The 11,457-nt window shown below is 36.6% G+C and overlaps 1 protein-coding gene across 2 annotated transcripts in view; it reads right to left on the reverse strand.

Moving 5' to 3' along the window:
• The window catches only part of LOC106878511 (GDP-fucose transporter 1), a 16,520-nt gene extending 6,943 nt beyond the window's left edge, over positions 1–9,577 (reverse strand). Inside the window, exons 1-2 of one of the 2 annotated variants that reach the window (XM_014927849.3) lie at positions 9,296–9,577; positions 3,002–3,135 (exon numbers count right to left, since the gene is read on the reverse strand). The gene's annotated coding sequence lies outside the window, so the exon portion shown is untranslated. The remainder of the gene's footprint in view (positions 1–3,001; positions 3,136–9,295) is intronic. The other variant, XM_014927773.3, reaches the window with a different exon arrangement.
• Positions 9,578–11,457: the final 1,880 nt, after the last annotated feature.

Below are 11,457 nucleotides of genomic sequence, written 5' to 3' on the forward strand. Positions count from 1 at the left end.
ACACTAGATATGGTGCCATGTTAATAGCACTGGTGCTGATGTCACTTGTGCTGGTGCCACATAAAAAGTGCCCAGTACACTCTGTAAAGTGATTGTTGTTAAAACCATGGCAAACACACACTATGGAGCCTGGTGCATCCCCCAGCTCCTCTAAAACCATTCAAAATGGTTGTTTGCTGTCAATTCCCCTGTCAAGAAGGGAACTGACAGCTTTATGCTTTTGAAAATGTGTGAATAAGAAATCCCTTACTAAAAAACAAAAAAAAAAGGAAAACAAGTCTAAGAGACAGGAAGGGCATCTAGCTGCAAAACAATGCCTTGATGACAGATTTGTCTAACTCATGCCAGAATGATAAAATGGACACAAAAACGAAAATGAAGGAACATATCTTGTATCTTTAACTTGCTTCAGTCATTAGGTTGTGGCCATGCTGGGGCACTGCCTTGAAGAATATTTTTGTCAAAAGAATTGATCCCAGGAGATATCTCATTTTTTTTTTTTAAAGCCTGGTACTCATTCTATCGGACTCCTTTTCCTCAATGCTAAGATACAGGAATGTAAACGAACCAACACTGGTCGTCAAGGAGTGGTGGTGGTGGTGGGGGGGCAGACACAGATGCAAAGACATACAAGTATGTGTGTGTGTGTGTGTATCGTTGCTGTTATGTTAAACTGTCATATATCCAAATAGGGCCAAATGTGTTTTTTTTTTCAATATTTATTTTTGCTTGCAATAGTTGGTTCTTTTGGTCAAACTATCGTATCTCCAGCTGCTCCAGATGAAAATTGTCAAAGTGTAGTACAACAGTTTAGCATTTTTCAAAACTGTAGTAAGTCCCACATATGACAGCTTTGCAAAAATATTTCTGACTGAAAATATCATACATGCATGGAGTTACGATTTTATGCACCCAACAAAGTATTATTGTTTTAGCTGAAACTGTTGCTAATATAAAAAGAGATGGAATGGTAAAAGTATTTTTTTGTTTTCTAAAAGAGCAATGTTTTGGACTTATGACACTTTTGCATAACAGCAACAATATATATATATATATACATATATATATATATATATATGTATATATATATATATATAAACTGGGCTTTTTTCAGTTTCTGTCTACCAAATCCACTCACAAGGCTTTGATTGACTTGAGGCTATAGTAAAAGACACCCAAGGTGCCATGAAGTGGGACTGAACCCAGAATCATGTGATTGGGAAGCAAACTTCTTACCATACAGCCACACCTCCACCCATATATATTACATTTCCAATATATCATAAGTTACAATATACACCAGAAGTAACTTTTTAATTAAATGTATTATAAATCAAACCCAAAACTGGTCATTCTTATTCCGTACAAAGTAAAAATTATAGAAAGAGAATAGCCACAGAAGTAGGTTAACTATCAAAAGATTTTTTTAAAATTTTATTTTAGGAAAAATAATTTTAAGCAGTAACCAAACTGTGACTCATAATAATGAACAAACATTGTGATTGAGCCAATGAGGAAACCCGCCTGTGATGGCTCATGCTGCTAAAAATAAGCAACTATTATTCTTCTCAAAGCATCTGCTGTCAAAAAAAAAAAAAAAAAAAAAAAGAATGCAGTCACACAGGATAATATAATCTTACGCTTAAAATAAAAGTAAGGATAGCCATGGTTGGAATAACTGATTATAGGCCTGAATGATGACATCCGACATGTTAATAAACACTATTTTCAAAAGAGTTGCCTTCATTTCCAGATTCTAGTAGTATTTTCCATTTTCCCAAATTAGAATTGTTGTTGGGATGGAACAGACCTAAGATGTGGAAGAACCTAGAGGATTCAGAATTTTGGATGATGTTTTTGTTGTTTAGTCACTAAATCAGTCCCAAATGAGTAGATCTATGATCAAAAGAACTCCGTCCACGACCATTTCATCTTCTCAGTACCATGTAAAACTATATCATCTAATGTAGTCCTTTCTTTAAAAAGTGTGGATCAAGATTTGAAGGAGATTCAACCATTATTTCTAGCAAGTTGAATGACCACACAGAAATTCCCTTTCAAAATGTATATATAGCTTGTATGTCTGTTGTTGTAGTGGCTTGTACTTCACTATATGAACAACATTCCAGATATGACCACCACATTAACTAGTGTGTACAAATGAACTGCCTACTTGGATATGGTACTGGGATCCAAGGTAAAAGGCTGTAGTCCAATTCAACATAACAAAAACATCAAATCCACTGGAGATGTTTGTTCATTTTATATCCATTTCCTCAATAGGGTATGATTGAGGATTTTTCAACTAAGAGTTTTTCTTTCAATTCCACAGGTCTTTGAAAGCACAAAGCAACTGGTCATAATGTCAGCAAGGAATATAAACATATCAGTTTCCCTCAAGTGGTGATGAGCAAAGTCATTCACATTCATGTACACACACACACGAGGAGGTAATGAAAAGTTCCTGGCTCTGGGTAAAAGAAAATACAGGCAGATCAGTTAATTATGATTTTATTCAACATATTCCCCTCTCAGATTCACACATGCATTGCAGCAATCTTTCAGTTTTTCTAAGCCCTTTAAAAGAACTCGGAAGGTTGGGCCTACAATCAGGCTTTTCACGATACCCTTTAAGCCAGGAACTTTTCAGCACCCCTTCGCACTTGCCATCTGAGCACAAGCTTCTTATAATTTTCATCTGCCCACTTTACTCAGAAGGCCCAGAGCTATAGCAAAATACGCCTGAGACGCTTTGCTATGAGACAGTCTACAAAGCAAACTGCTTAACCATACAGCCATACCTGTGCTTTACAACATGTTTTTATTTATTTAACACAATTCCATTGCACTTTAATTCACTTAGCTATCAGGAATGGGTTGTGTCACCAAATTTCTTCAATTACTATGGTGAACTGATCATAAGGGAAGTGGAGAAGGAAAAAGGTTTTAGGGTAGGAGACAGAAATATCACAAACATGAGATAGGTAGATGACAGTCTTACTTGCAGAATTGGAAAAGGAGCTTCAGAGGCTTCTGGATATAGTGGTCAGAGAAAGTGAGAGGAAGAGTCTGTTCATAAATTACCAGAAGACAAAGTGTATGGTGGTGACAAAGAAGGGAAGCCCAAAGTGCATGCTGAAAGCAAACAATCAAATCATTAATTCTTTAACTACTTTGGAACTTTAATCACAGAAGACACAAGATGTATGAAGGAGATCAAAAGACAAATAGTGCTGGCAAAATTCGTATTCTCAAAATTGTATATCTTGAGAAAACATACTCTGAAAATCAAGACGAAGACCCATTTATTGAACTGCTATGTCTACCTTGCGCTAATGTGTGGAAAGGAGATTGGGTCTATAACATGAGAAATGAGAAAGTGCTTGGAGAGGGGTGAAATGTGGTTCTTTAGGAGAATATTGAGGATAGCATGGACAAAGTGTCTAATGAAGAAGTGATATCCAGGGTTGTGATAAAAAGGAAACTGCTTCATGAGATAAGGGCCAAGCAATTTAAGGAGAATTTACATTTATTTAAATATTTATCTTGGTGGATACAGCATTCTAAACTTAAAAACTGTGATCTTGATTTAAAGGTAAGTGGTAAAGGGTTTTATTGACACTTAGGAACTACTTTTGAGCAGCTCAAAAAACTGAGTGCAGTGTAGTCGCGTATGTGGTTTGTGTGTGTATCAACATCATCATTCCTATATCCAATTTTCCATGCTTATATCCAATTTTCCATGCCCTTCCTGTCGCCAACCCTTGCCTGTTATCAAACAAAGTAATATTTCCCCTTGGCCAGACATGTTTTTCATAGAAAACTGGAAACAAACAACTTTTACTTGTATCACTATAATACTCATTTACAACTGTCATGTGATGTCCGGCTAAGGATACACACAAACACTGACATTAAATGATGATGGTGATATATATGACAGGCGTCTTTCAGTTTCTGTCAGCCAAACCCACACACAAGGCTTTGGTTGTCCCAGGGTCATAGCAGAAGACACTTGTTCAAGGTGCAGGATGGTGGGACTGAACCAGAGACCACATGGTTGGGAAGCATGTTTCTCAATCATACAACCATGTGTTGATAATTATCAAAGCTTTCTACTTTTACTTTCTTCCACATCATTTAGACCATGGGTTTTCAAACTGTGGTCCGCAGACCACAGGGGGTCCGTGGACAGCAAATACTTTTTATGAGCAGTTTGATTTTATATATGTTTTTTAATCGAAATCTTTTAATTGACAATAAACCTATTTGTTAAATACTGTTAAATAAATAAATGTAAAAATATGTTATTTAAAGCAAATATTTATGTATAAATTTCATAAGCGTTTATAAGGGGGTCCCTAAGGTAAAGCCTGAAATATAAAGGGGTCCGCAAGTCAAAAAGTTTGAAAACCCCTGATTTAGACTTAACTGTTTCAGTTAATTCTTCCCCTACATTACCCAATCTGACCCTTCTCTTTCAAGACAATAAAATGCAATTTGGCTGCTATTTTGAGCAGATTGATTGCGTAGAGATTGCCTCATTATATAATGCATTTAGCTTGTACACACATACATTATATACATGTTACACAGGCACTGTTGGAGATTTCTTTTCCCTTTCTTTTTCTGACAAAGAGCTATGCTCAAAACGTCAAACTTTCTCCTATCACCGAGTACCAAGCTAATATATTTCTTGTGCATGTCCTCATGTTGTCCATTTATATTCGTTTATTTGTATTAACTATGTACGTGTATATATATGTCCTTTTATCTTTTTATTTGCTTCAGTCATTTTGACTGCGGCCATGCTGGATCACTGTCTTTAGTCAAACAAATCAGTCCCAGGACTTATTCTTGTGTAAGCCTAGTACTTATTCTATCAGTCTGTTTTGCCAAACCGCTAAGTTACAAGGATGTAAACACACCAACATTGGTTGTCAAGTGATGGTGGGGGGACAAACACAGACACACAAACATATGACAAGCTACTTTCAGTTTCCGTCTACCAAATCCACTTACAAGGCTTTAGTTGGCCCAAGGCTATAATAGAAGACACTTGCCCAAAGTATCACGCAGTGGGACTGAACCCGAAACTATGCGGTTGGTAGGCAAGCTACTTACTACACAGCCATTCCTGTACCTCTCTCTCTCTATATATATATATATCATGGGGAGCCAGTCAGGCAGCACTGGCATCAGCCACAACTACACTTTTCATTTGTGATTTGATATTTGACTTTACTTGACTCATAGGTCTCCTCAAGCATGGCGTGTCACCTGATTATTCAAAGGTACTTTTTAAATGGGCTGGTTATCCGACACTGGTATAGGCTATGGCTGTGATCTCACTTTACTTGTTGGGCCTTCTCAATCACAGCATATCTTGCATTATATGTCTGTGTGTGTGTGCAATATATATTGATATTCTTGTTTGGTAGTAAGTAGAAGGTTTGTGTATAGAGGAAAAAGTTATAGATTAATCCTTTAGCATTCAAACTGACCATATCTGGTCAAATAATTCAACAAGTTTTATGTTCAAACTGGCCAGATCTCACCTCTCCCATCAACCTTACAATGTCATTCTAAAAATAAACAATCACATCATCAAAATCTCGAAGTGATAACATAATTCTTGATTAATTTAAAACACTGGGCATATAGCGTATGTAAGAGCGCAGGCTACGAACCCCAAGATTTCAGGTTTAATCCAAAGTAGTGACTTGAATAAATAATAATATCGGCAAAAAATACCCTAGGAATGAGAACAGAGTACCCCATTAGTCAATTAAAGGGTTGGGTTCAAAATTCCACCAGGACACCTGATGAAGGCTGGAGAGTATATCAACCGAAACGTGGTAACAACAAACAAAGTGGGGGAACCTATCTGTTTAATGTAAATACTGTAATTTAAAACAATATGAGTTAATAAGCATTAGATTTGACAGAATAATCTGCATACTAAAGGATTAAGTAATATCTGTAAATAACACATGGTTAAAAGAGAATTTTTTTAACAAAAGAGACTACTGACACACACTAAAGAAAGCCACTTTTTAATATGACAATTTGTCAAACAAACTACAAATATGTGTGCTAATGTTTACTTGTTTTTCTATGAACTGACACCATCTGCTCTGAAGATAGACACATTAAAAGAAATAAACGAGTATTTGAACTCATACATGTTGTATTAATAATATTACTGCAAACTGAGCAGACTGAGAACATCCAGTTTGTTGACTGAACAACTAGATGCAATTAATAGTTTTATTTTCCTAGATATGTTATGCTTCTGCCTTGCTGAGGTACACATACTGCATATTCCCAAATTGCTATGGTGAATCACATGGTGGTGATAGTAGTGGGGGTATAATGTGACATTCTGAATGTCACCTCTCCACTTCCTAGTGCCTTTCTATACACTTGTTATTGTTTATTTCCGAGTCAGAACTAATCAAAAAGAATGATCAAAGGCTTTCTAATCATTACCATCTCTTTTTTATATTTTACTGGCTTCAGTCATTGGACTGCAGCCATGCTAGACCACTGCCTTGAGGGGTTTTAGTGGAACAAATTGACACCAGTGCTTGTTTTTTTTTTTTCTTAAGTCTTGTATTTATTCTATCAGTCTCTTTTCCCAAATCACTAAGTTACAGAACCAGTTGTCAAGTGGTGGTGATGATAAAAAAAAAAAAAAACTTTTCAAAATATCCAAGAAAGAATACATGTAATGACAAAATATTGCCCAACCCATGCCAGCACAGAAAATGAAGGTTGAAAATATATACATTACTTCCACTTACAAATTATTGGCAGGCCCAAGGCAATAACAAGACAAGTGCATAAGGTTCAGTGCAATGGGTTTGAACCTAAGTCTATGTGGTTAAAAAGCAAAGGAAGGGACAAAGAATTAATACTGTCTTTAATTTTAATTCTTCCCTTATAAGAGACTTCTCAAAATATCCCAGAAAGAATATAAGTAATGATAAGCATTATATATCATCATCATTTTATGATGATACATAATTGTTTTCCGTGCTGGCAAGTTGCACTGTTTGAAAGAATGAGGCAGTTTTTATTGGTATTACAACCTTCATAGACAACCATCATCATCATCATTATCCTCCCTTAATGTCAGTTTTACATGCTGACATGAGTAGGATCGTTTGATAGGATCTTATGAATGGCGTCAGACCCCAATGTCAGCTTTGGCATGGTTTCTACAGTTGGATGCCCTTCCTAATGCCATACATTTTACAGAGAGTAGTGGGTGCCTTTTTTCATGACACTGGCACTACTGAGGTCACTAAATAACTGGTAAGACAAGATAAAGAAAGAGAAAGAGAAAAGCCCCTTCAACTGAGGGGGAGGCAGCTTTTTGTCTAGTGTTGAAGGCTAAAGTATGATAGTGGGACAAGCACAGATGTCTAACTACAGAGGAAATATACAGTTACTCCACATTATGCGAGGGTCAGTGAGAATAGCAGAAAAGGTGATAAAGATAGAGTACTTTCAAGATACAAGAGGGTGAGTGTAAGGGAGAATATAAATTGTGGGATCAGGAGAGAAGGAAAGGGTAGATAATTTCGTAAGTGCGTGGGAGAATATAGCACACACACACTCACATGCATGTGTGTGCTATGTAATATGAATGTTTACAAATTTAGGGCCGATAGTTTTTGAGATACAGAATATCAATACTGAGTTCGAATCTGTAAATACTTAACCTCCATAATAACGTCTACCAGTTACGCCTGTTAAATACTTCTATTCAATTCAATACTGCATTGTCTCAGCAATCACCCATGGAATAAATATGAGGATAATCAAGTAGGCTTGCGACCTGCATTCGTTGTTTGAGAATTTCCTAGCTATTTCTATGTCCGTTGGCTGGATAGAAACCCAACCTGTTTGTGTTGTGTAATTTATTGCGAGTGTGTGAATAAGATACAACCTGCCATTCACGTATGTTAATCCATTACAATAACAACAAAAACAGTTTTTAAAATATCAGCAAGAAATGATACAGAAAAATAAAACAATAAATTAGACTATTTTTTTAAAGCATATTACATGCAATTGTAATATTTAGAAACGAATCTAAGAAACTTATAGAGTCGACCATAAATTTATGCATGATTCAAAATGTTTCTTAAACGTGCGTATGACAATCATACATGGATATCCTTGAATTTTAAGCTCCAGAAAGGAACATTTTCAAAATGGGAAATGGTTGATACCTTACCAAAAAGAAAACAAAAATGCATTACTAAAAAAGTCCAGGAGTTAGGATTTTGAGATTAAGGTTTAGGATCTGAGTTTGGGGCTACGATTATTTTTTTTTTTTTTTTTAAGTTTCAGCTTAGAGCTGCGGCCATGCTGGATGAAGTTTTTTTTTTTTAATTTCCTTTTTTGACAATTTGTTTCAAACATGAGTTTAGTCGCTTTTTCATGATGCTGAACGCTTTATAATAAGTCTGTTTTCCTAAAAGGCCAATTTTTCTTTAGAAGAGTTCTACCTGTGACCAAATTGTATTTTTGGCATAATTACTTTCGCCCTCTCTACGACCCTACTCCTGGGACTTTATTTACAAGATTTTCTAAGACTGCATTTTTTTCGTTGGTGCAAGGAGTGAACCAACTTATATATATATGTGTATATATATATATATATATATATATATATATATACCATCACCAGGAATATACTACACGGTAATGTAGAATTAAGTAAAAAAAAATATTGTAATTAGTATCTTGTGCTATTTTTCTTTTAGTAACTCCTGGGGTTATCTTCTAGTTAAACTGCAGAAATAAAAGAAAATGATAGTAATGATCGAATGAATACACATGCGAAGATGAGCACATCAAACCTAGTTTTTATTCGCATCAGTTTTTATATATATATATATATATATATATATATATGTATATATATATTATATTATATTGTGAGAGTGCGAGAGAAAAAGATTCGTAGTTCGTAAATCTCAAAATATGAATAGAATATTAGATACCCTGTGGTTGTTTAAAAGTAGGTTAACTTGACAGAGTACATATATATATATATATAAGCACCATCTACAACCATCCCAGTCTCAAAAGACATATCTAACAATGTGTCCTTCCTATATTTAAAACGATGACAAATTAGTCAATTCGTGGGGTGGGAATTTATTTTTTCAGTTCCCATAGGTAGTTTAAAATACAAAACAACCAAGCTCTATTAATTAAAACTACAATATGCATTTAAATTACCAAAGAAAACGTGCCGAGATATAATTACTGTTACCTTTGTGTTTTGTTTAATTATTTTCGGAGTTTTCTCTTGGCTTTTCTCACTTTTGTGTTTTGTTGTTGAATTGTCTTCCTTGCTTTTTGTCTTTTTTCCCCTCAAGACTGTTTTAAATGTAGGTAACAATTGTTTAGATTGGTATTCATGACGTATTGACCATTACAGGTGTGTGTGGTCAGTAGTCAGGACCCCCGAATCATGAGCTGGACAATAAAAGTCCATCAGGGAGCTGCATCTATGTTCCATTATACACTCAACGACATCATTCCAACTAATGGTGAATAGGCCGGTCACATGACACCTCCAACTGGGAGAGTCACTTCCCTTTTATTCAACAATACCCTCTCTCTCTCTGTTTCATACATACATACTCTCATTCTCACTGACTTCTTTTTCATTCTTTCTCCTTCCAGCTTTGCTTCTCCTTCTCCGTGTCACGCACACACACATACACATTCTCACCCTTTTCTCTGTCTCGCTCTCTTTCTTTTTCTTTCTGTCCGTCTCTTTATCTTTCTCGCTATCGCATACCCACTCTCAATCTATTTGTCTCTCACCTTTCCTCATTCTGTCACCTTCACACTGTCGCTCACATTCTTTCTCATTCTCCCTTGCACACTCTATTTATCGCCCTTCTTTCTCTCACACATCGCTTTCTCTCTCACAATCGCTCACATTTCTATTTCTCTCTTACGCGCGCACACACACACTTTCTCTCTCTCTCTTCTGAATACTAGAGATGACGTGAGTATTTTTATCATAAGATCATATTCATGCCAAGAACGAAAGTGCTTGTGTAGAAACATGCGAGAGTGACACCAATCCGACGCTATTTCGCAGTAGATTCCGAGAAAAAAATGACTCCAGTACTTCACAGCACTTTATTTATCGACCCCGGTTCTACGAAAAACAAAGTTGACTTAAGTTGAACTCGAACTTAGAGTGCAGAAACAAATGCGGCAAAGTATTTTACCACTCATATACATACATACATAGGAAAGTTGGTTATACATCATTAGATGTATACCTGACTTTCCTATATAAAATTAAGAATATAACGGAACGCTGAACTCCAGACTATCAACTTATACAACATTTATTCAGGTGGTAAATATATACATCTTTAGCTCTTGTTGTTACAGCTTCTGATTGTGTGAGCATAGTTGTTGGGACGTTGTTATGTAGGTGTAAGCGAGCTGTCGAGTGTAAGTCCGAAAGATGGAGAGTGACAGCTATACACGTAAAGAGACTGTCTCCAGAGTTAGGTGTTGGAGACACTTCTTGACACGTCCATGCTCTATTGCTGGCCAGCAAGAAAGAGAATGAATTGAGCGGGAACGCTTGCTTGTTTAATTCCACGCATGCGTGAGACTACGCATGCGCACGGCGTTACTACAGGGCTCCCTTGCCAGTGCGAGAAACGCACGATAATATTAAATCTGTTAGAACGCCTGAGGCAGGATGGCCACTGAAAACCACCCACAAGATGTAGCACAAAACACACACAAAGAAAAATTAAAGAAATGAAATGTACACTCGTGTGATACATGCATGCAATGTACAAATGAAATGATAATGACAAAACAACCGTGATGACAACTGTCCAGGAAACTGGAATCACGCGATGTAAAAGTCTGATTGCTTGTTTTCCCTGAAAGGAAAGAAAATGTATGAGTGCACAAGTGTGTGTGTGAGAAAAAACACAGAACATAGTAAAAGTGTCTGTAGAGACAAAAAATCCAGTTCGTACAAGAGTTACACAAGTTGATTTTGAATGTCCGTACTCAGGAAGTTGTGTTTAAGGAGCAGAGCTATAGTTGAGCGTCGGAATGCTAGTTGTGACCGGTTACCCGGTACGGAATATTCAATTCGGCTAGCTCTTACTGTTGTGCTTGAGTGGAAACATCCACTCTAACAGAGTCGATAAAACCGAGTGTGTTGATCTGGTGTGTCCCTGGTGGTGGGGTTGTTGGCGCACGACATTGTGGTAGACAGTACATTGATGGTGAAGGCGTCGGCGCAGGAACTGCTATAGCTGTGTTCTGTATGTGTGGTGGTAATGATCTGTTGAAACTTGGCGACGTCGGGGGGAATGCTTGTAGTTGGTAGTAGTAATTGTTGTCGTCACGGTGGTAATCTTGGTTGAACGAAGCTGGTGG

This window comes from Octopus bimaculoides, chromosome 3, assembly GCF_046866305.1.
Source record: "Octopus bimaculoides isolate indiv1 chromosome 3, ASM4686630v1, whole genome shotgun sequence".
Lineage (NCBI taxonomy): Eukaryota > Metazoa > Mollusca > Cephalopoda > Octopoda > Octopodidae > Octopus > Octopus bimaculoides.